Raw genomic sequence first — 8,208 nt, 5'->3', positions numbered from 1 at the left:
CTTGACCGTGATTGGCCGATGGGCCGTCCTATCTGCTACGGGTAGAAAAGTCGCCCTGTACCCACAAGAACACACCTGTTCCTTTACACCTTATCCCCTTCACTTTTTGGCAAATTTGACAAATTTAACCTATAGACGAAATTAAATCACAGAATGAACTGTCCGTGAAATTATTTCATGCGGTTGACCCGTGGCGTCTAGCTCTCAGGCGCTGCACTAGTGCAACGCCCGGGAGCTACGCGCTGCACTAGTGCAATGCCTAGGAGCTAGGCGCTACACTGTATAGTGTGGCGCCTAGCTCTCAGGCGCTGCACACCACTTAGTAATTTTCTGATCACATGTGTGCGACGCTGGTCGTGTAGCGCCTATCTCTGAGGCATTGCACAGTATAGTGTGACGCCTTCATGGCGGGCGTCACACAAAAAGGTCAGCCGCGTGAAATAGTTTCACGGATAGTTCATTCTATGATTTGATTTCTTCTATAGGTCAAATTTGTCAAATTTGCCTCACTTTTTCTACAGTTTTTTCTACCAAAGCTACCATAGTCTTCTCCCTTCCCCTCTTCTTCTTCTTCTTCTCCGGAGCAACAAGGAGGAGACGCAGAGGAGGGGAGGATACGGTCTTGCCACTAGCTGCATTTCTACTCCTCTTGCATTTGTCGTCTTCTAGTTCCACTGGCCACGAGCCTGCGCAGGTAATGTTGCTTCGTCTTCCCTTCTTGGCTTGTTCCTCGCGCGGAATGTGATCAGTGGTTGGTTCTGTTGGATAATGGCTGGTACTACGTACGCCACCCTCTCTCCCTCTGCCCTCTCCTACCGCCATGTGAGGTGCGTAAATAAAATTGAAGGGAGTGGCCGGGAGCGTGGCGGGGACCATGGTCCGTCCCTTCCTCTCGCGACAGCAGCGCAAAACTCCAACCCAGCAAGCGGCGGCGGCCAAAGATAATCCGTAGCCGCGCAGGTAGTGTTAATACATGTGCGACTAAGAGGGGGGGGGGGGGGGGGGGGGGGGGGGGGGGGGGGTTGTTACCTTGGTCTGGGCAGGCTGGTCTCGCCGGAGCGCCGTCCACGTCCGGAACCCGGCGACAGACACGGCGCTCTCGGGCACAAGGACCTGCCACCAGCCGGCCGGCTTTGTTTTCTTGCTTACAATGCTGCTTGATCCGAGGGGAGGGGGGTGTTGGCCGGCGGTGACAGGTGCAGTGGAAGAGGGGCGATTTTGATACTGTTCTTGGGTGGAGGGGTGCAGGGCTGAGAAGGGCGATGGGGGCGGGGGAGGAGGATGCGGCGGCGGCATGGGAGAAGGTGGAGGCCAAGGAGGAGAGGATCATGGTGTCCGTGCGGGTGCGGCCGCTCAACGGCAGGGAGTCCGGCGACAGCTCCGACTGGGAGTGCATCAGCCCCACCACCGTCATGTTCCGCAGTATCGTCCCTGACCGCGCCATGTTCCCCACCGCCTACACCTACGGTAAGCACCGGCAGAGCTCAATTTTGCAAAGAATGTTGGCGACAATTGCTGGTCTTGATGTTGGGATTTAATTCAGCAGTCGATTTCTCAGTTTGTTCTTCTTTCTTGTCCTTTTCAGACAGGGTGTTTGGCCCCAATTGCTCTACCAGGCAGGTCTACGAGGAAGGAGCAAAAGAAGTTGCTCTATCAGTTGTCAGTGGAATCAACTGTATGTACAGGAGAAATGATGCAACTCCTTTGCATCGCTAATTTGGTCTTTGGATGAACTCATGTGGACCAACTAACATTTGCACATGAATCTCTTCTTATTGACAGCAAGCATATTTGCGTATGGGCAGACAAGCAGCGGAAAGACTTACACAATGACTGGAATTACTGAGTACAGTGTCATGGACATCTATGACTACATAGAGAAGGTGTGTGTGTGTGTGTGTGTGTGTGTGTGTGTGTGTGCGCGGCACCAGTGATGTTATAGTTCATTTTGTGAGATGATATTTGCCTCATCGTTTGCCATTGCTACAGCACCCTGAAAGAGAATTCATGCTGAAATTCTCGGCAATAGAGATATACAATGAAGCTGTGAGGGATCTTCTGAGCCATGATACGACACCTCTTAGACTGCTTGATGATCCAGAGGTACTCCATTCTCCTTTACTTGAGTTTACTAATAACTATTTTTTCCTCCACCCTACGCTAATCTCGCGTTAGCATTTGAATCAAACAGAAAGGGACTACTGTTGAAAAGCTCACTGAGGAAACATTGAGGGACAAGGACCATCTTAGGGATCTTCTTGGAATGTGTGAAGGTGCGGGCTAAATTTTCTAGAACAAAACATGCACCATGTTTCTTGTTTTCATCATTTGCTTAATTTGGTATGTGCTACAGCTCAAAGAGAGATTGGAGAAACGGCTTTGAACGAAGCGAGTTCTAGGTCCCATCAAATACTCAGGCTGGTTGGTGGCTCTCTTATATATCTATTTTACACTACCTTCTGAAGATGATTTTTGTTGACAAGCTTTTGTTACATTCAGACAATCAAAAGTTCTGTTAAACAGTATTTAGGAAGGGGCAAATCAAGCACCCTGGTGTCATGTGTGGTATGGTTTTCCATTTATATTCATGATTATTTGGTACTATCATGTTTCCATCATCTCTGAGGTTCTTCTTCTGGACAGAACTTTGTTGACCTAGCTGGAAGTGAGCGAGCATCTCAGACTGCTTCAGCTGGTATGAGGTTAAAAGAAGGTAGTCATATTAATCGAAGTCTGCTAACACTGGGAAAGGTTGTTCGCCAACTCAGGTTTGTTTTCTTCTTGCAAGAAGTTGTAATCCCAGTGGTTTAATTCTTATATAAAGAGATTCCAGTCCTAAAAATTATCAGAGTTTGCAAATATACTTCCTCTTTCTTCTGTATTCACTAGATAAAGTAATTTTGAATTCTATTTGGTGTTACAGTTTGACGTGTCTCCTTTCTGCTCATTTTGTCTGCTCTTTCAACAATGCCCTACTATATACTCCCTCCGTTCGGAATTACTCACATTCATTTCTTCGACGAGTAATTCCGAACGGAGGGAGTAGTATCTTTTCTCGACAAAGGCTAATATATTATTTGTTTCAACAAAGTGTAAAAAAGAAGAAGACAAAGGGTAATATATTAACATCAAGATAATACCAATTACACCTTAGTCTGAACTATTATGTTCATCCTGCAGCAAGGGAAGAAATGGCCATATCCCTTACAGAGATTCAAAGCTGACACGCATATTACAGTCCTCTTTGGGAGGCAATGCAAGAACAGCCATTGTCTGCACAATGAGTCCTGCACACACTCATATTGAGCAATCCAGGAACACACTTCTGTTTGCGACTTGCGCAAAGGAGGTAGTTACAAATGCACAGGTCAATGTAGTGATGTCTGACAAAGCACTACTGAAGCATCTACAAAGAGAGCTTGCAAGATTAGAAAATGAACTGAAATTGCCGGAGTCAGCCTCTTGCACAAGTCATGCTGAAGCTTTAAGAGAGAAGGATGCACAGATTAAAAAGGTACTTTTCCTCACCTGAAATTTTCCAACCCTTGTGACAGTGTTAATTGCAGGACTGCACAATTTCATGCACCATGTACCTCTCCATTCTCTTTTCAGCTGGAAAAACAGCTTAGGGAATTGATAGAAGAAAAGGATACTGTTCAGTCTCAACTTAACTGTTTACTGAAAAGTGATGCTGACGACCATGCCAATGATCGCGCTGCAAAGCGATGGGTACTATCTCTCTCGTATACACAGACTTACTTTTTGCATTATTGTCATGTGTGACATTTAATGATCTGTCCTTCCTCTGATAGGATGTCCATAGTCGGTCCTCAGAGTCTCTTGCGCGAAATGCATCCGAGGAAGCACTTTCGGTTTCAGACACTTATGGAGGTTCTTATCAAGATCAAGGTCATGCAGTGTTTGGTGAATCATATGTCTTTAGTGCTGATCATGATGACTTGTCAATCCCCAATCAAACAATGGATCTTCCTCAGCAAACAAAGGTTCGGAAGCCAATTTCACCTTGGCACCCTCCTAGTAACTATAGCTCTGATGGCACAGAGTCATATAACATGAAGGAAGTAGCTTTCAGAAGTGCATCTGAAGTATCTGAAGAAAATTGTAGGGAAGTACAATGTATAGAGATACATGAGCATAGAAGAAGCACAAGCAAGGAATTTAACGTATTACTCCATGAGGTCACCAAGCTCCACATACCTGAAGCAGAGGACATCTCCAGAGACGCAGTCCCGCAACCTGATGAAGTACCAGAAGCCGTCAGCATAACAGAGAAAATGGAAGATCATATCAAGATATACCCTAGCAAAGAGGAGCGGCAGGCCGAGATCATAGCAAATGCAGTAGAAGGTCCTATTGAAGTGCATCAATGTGAATCTGATGACTTTGCAGACAACTTTGTCAAACTGTACCCATGTGATTCTAACATTTCCTTGGACGTTGGCAAACCTTATCCTCATGAATGTCTGACTGTAAAGAGGTGTATAACGAGCTCCAAGGACAGTGCATTGGCTAGAAGTCAGAGTTGCAGGGCTAGCTTCATGATCATTCCAAATAGTTGGTTTGATGATTCGGAAAACACCGGGCAGACACCACCTGGTGAAATCTTCAGGTATCCTCCCAGAAGGCCTGATAAAGTTAGGAGAAGTCTGTACCAAGGAAATGATGATTGCCAAAACAATAACAATTCAGTAGACCTCTCCGCTGATTCTGGCGAAGTAGTTTGTGATGAAGTAGTTAAGGACACAAGTATCTGTGATGAAATAGTCAAGGACATGAGCACCAGTGATGAGGTAGTCAAGGACATGAGCACGAGTGATGAAGTAGTCAAGGACATGAGCACCAGTGATGAAGTGGTCAAGGACATGAGCACCGGTGGTGAAGTAGCCAAGGAGTGGAGTGCCAATGAAGCAGAACAAGAAGTTTGTGTCGGTGACATCAGTTGTGTGACGGACCTGGAACAGAAGGCAGCAAAACACCATGAGGACCAACCTGAGGAACATCAGGCAGAGGTAATGATGTTAGTTAGTATTCCCTCCGTAATATAACAGCGTTTTGACACTAGTGTAGTAGTGTAAAAAACGCTCTTATATTACGGGACGGAGGGGAGTAACACACTATGGGATTTAGCTGTGCTAATAACGAGAAACTTAACAAAACAGAATTGACTAGTATACTAGTGCCGAATATTATAGCTGATAGCGCCTCATTTTTTTTAGAAAAAAAGGAGGATCTTCCCTGGCCTCTGCATCAAGCGATGCACACAGGCATAGTCGATATTTAGCTTATATATGAAGTGGAATTAAACCAATGTCTTTGTGTATGTCATTTCAGCAGCAGATTGTTCGAGATGAGTGTGCAGCAGTTAAAACTGTCAAAGATGTTGGCATAGATGCAGTCCCGAGTAGTGCCGAGTCTCCTTCGCGCTGGCCTATTGATTTTGCAAATAGGCAGCGAGAGATCATCGAGTTGTGGCACGACTGCAACGTGTCCCTGGTACACAGGACCTACTTCTTCCTCCTCTTCAAGGGAGATGCCGCAGATAGCGTCTACATGGAAGTGGAGCACAGGAGACTGTCCTTCATCCTGAGCTCGTTCAGCACCAGCTCCGCAGGAGGCGAGCTTAACTCCGCAACCGCATCCAGGTAAATACAGTATGCCATATTTTTTTTCGCAGGGTAACAGTATGCCTAAGTATGTTTTGATGGAATAATACTGACGCTGGTTTTGCCGGCAGCTTGAAGAATATGAAACGCGAGAGGGACATGCTCTACAAGCAGATGCTGAAGAAGCTCACCAACGGGGACAAGGAGGGCATCTACGCCAGATGGGGGATCGATCTGGGCTCCAAACAGCGGCGGCTTCAGCTATCTCGCCTGGTATGGGCGCGGGCTGACATGGAGCATGTTCGAGAGAGCGCCTCGCTGGTGGCGAGGCTGATCGACCTGGTTGAGCCAGGGCAGGCTCTCAAGGAGATGTTCGGCCTCAACTTCACGCTGGCTCCCAGAACCCAACGCCGGTCTTTCAGCCTGCTGGGCGCTTGATCTTTGACGTATGGATGGAGGTAGAATGGTTTGGTTTACGTAGTACAGGAGGTTCACTTAACAGGAGGAGAGGACTATGCTCCGCCGCATCAATTCGTTTCACTCATGTGTCTCTGCCTTGATTTTGCTTGTGAATTGTGTGTGTGTGTGTGTGCGCGCGCGATATTCCTGTGTGCAATCTTACAAAAGTGAATCAATCAGACAGTACAGTTCTGACTATCCGTGCTGTCGTATGCCCGTTTGTGGGGATTCGTCCATCTAGTCCATCTTTTTTGCCGCAAAAGCGAAGTCAAGCAATAATAAGGGAACTTGACCCACACTGACGAAAGGGTTTGGTAGTTCGAAGGAAGCAGAAGCTTTCTGTCCCAACCTCCAAGGGTTCCTCACTATATGGCACGATCCACTGGACTGGGACAATGGTACGCATCTATGTTTGGTGTCCTCTCTATCACTTCCTTATCAGATCCTGGTCCCAAAGGTAAATACATTGAGTCGGAAAGATGGGGGGCTTGCGTAATCCATAGCCGAACTAGCCCCTGGACCAGCTCTCATAGTGGAAGAATCAAAGGAGAATATCACACGAAAACCAATATTTAATGAAAACTTCGTGAAAACCATATTTTAAAATTTCGAAAAAATCTGAAAAGAATAGGGGATGTTAGAGGGTGATATTTTATTGCCACGCAAAATTTCAAGTTGAAACACATTACGAGATGTGAGCTATGAAAAAGACAAATTCAGCCCTGAATAGTGACATTACTGTTCGGCACTATTCAACGCTAATTTTGTCTTTTTCACAGCTCACATCTCGTAATGTGTTTCAACTTGAAATTTTGGGTGGCAATAAAACATCATCCTCTTAACATATTGTATTTTTTTCAGATTTTTTTTTTAAACTTCAAAACATCTCATTCTCGTGGTTTTCACAGGTTTTCACCAAATATTGGTTTTCGTATGATATTCTCTCGGAGAATCAGAGTCTAAGTTAGGCGCAAAAAAGGGGGTTGACATAATTCGTCGTGATTGGATCAATCCGACTCCCCCACAGGAAATGCCAAGGGGCGCCCTTTCTCATTGTCATCTACCGCCCATTTCTTCATCATTAATTGTTGCCTTAAGTGCGTAAAGTAGGCTCGGGCTCTTAGGTTTCTAAATATCTTGTAGAAGCCGAAGGTAGTCCAGTCTGCTTGTTAGGTTGAATTGAATCTTATACATAACCTACGTAGATAAAGAGAAAATCATAATAGTCTAAGTGAACCTCCCAAAGGTATAAGTAGACATTAGTTTTACTGGTTCGGTCTTTTCCCTTTTTTTGTTATGATACCTACATTTTCATACTTCACACTTCTTATTTATTCAAGGGCTTGTATGTACCGCGTGATTCTAGGTCTATTCAGATGCAACTTCAAGAGAGTTTTGTTCGGCGCTTCTATGACCGTCTTCTCTTTCTATCTATCTCCCTCGGCCGGGTAGTTCTGCTTCCGACGCCGGAGGAGCATGGTGAAAATCTTCGAAGCCTTGCTTGGGAGCGTCGCAGAATCCTACCCCATGTGAATTTGATCACAACTTAATAGAACCAAACACCTCCGAATTTGGATCACAAATTAACAAAACCAAACACCTCCTAGGGCTCTACAACGCTCCCGCAATGCTTTCAAGATTTTAGTTGACGAATGAACCCACACAAGTAGACAGACATAAGTTAGCCCATAACATCCCACCGCTTTCCAGGACCCCAGGGGGGATAAGCCCCCCACAGTATGGAGTTCGTATCGACTCGGGTCATCACTGCTATATATAGCCTTTGTGAGCCATCGCACTAGATAAGATCATCGTTGTAAATCCCCAACATCTGTAACCTCTGCCAATATAGTGAAGTTTCGCTGATTGGCGCCCTGTTTTCCCCTCTTCTCATTGGAGGAGTTTTCCACGTTAAAATCCTTGTGTTCTTGTATTGATTTGTTCTTCTCTATTTTTTGTTTGTCCTATCTCTAACAGGTTCATCAGTTTGTAACGTATCCGTTTACAGTTGTAAGAAACAACGTAAAATTCTGTTTGTTTTAGGGACGCCGCTAAGCATGAGATTACTGATAATCTACATAGTATCAGATTGGTCGTAGGATGTCGGATTAAAAACAAGATGAAG

General features: G+C 45.4%; 1 pseudogene across 1 annotated transcript; it reads left to right on the top strand.

Moving 5' to 3' along the window:
- Window positions 1-555: 555 nt before the first annotated feature.
- Window positions 556-6,281, top strand: LOC123156215 (kinesin-like protein KIN-7H; annotated as a pseudogene). Its single transcript, XR_006477911.1, has 14 exons — window positions 556-694; window positions 1,249-1,467; window positions 1,586-1,675; window positions 1,783-1,883; window positions 1,990-2,103; window positions 2,192-2,273; window positions 2,354-2,421; window positions 2,500-2,565; window positions 2,644-2,768; window positions 3,181-3,514; window positions 3,613-3,729; window positions 3,813-5,030; window positions 5,353-5,663; window positions 5,756-6,281. The product of XR_006477911.1 is annotated as a kinesin-like protein KIN-7H (transcript).
- Window positions 6,282-8,208: the final 1,927 nt, after the last annotated feature.

The sequence above is a fragment of the Triticum aestivum genome, chromosome 7B (genome assembly GCF_018294505.1).
Source record: "Triticum aestivum cultivar Chinese Spring chromosome 7B, IWGSC CS RefSeq v2.1, whole genome shotgun sequence".
In the NCBI taxonomy this organism is placed as follows: Eukaryota; Viridiplantae; Streptophyta; class Magnoliopsida; order Poales; family Poaceae; genus Triticum; species Triticum aestivum.
The sequence above is the reverse complement of the archived record's forward strand: the minus strand, read 5'-3'. Positions and strand labels throughout refer to the sequence as shown.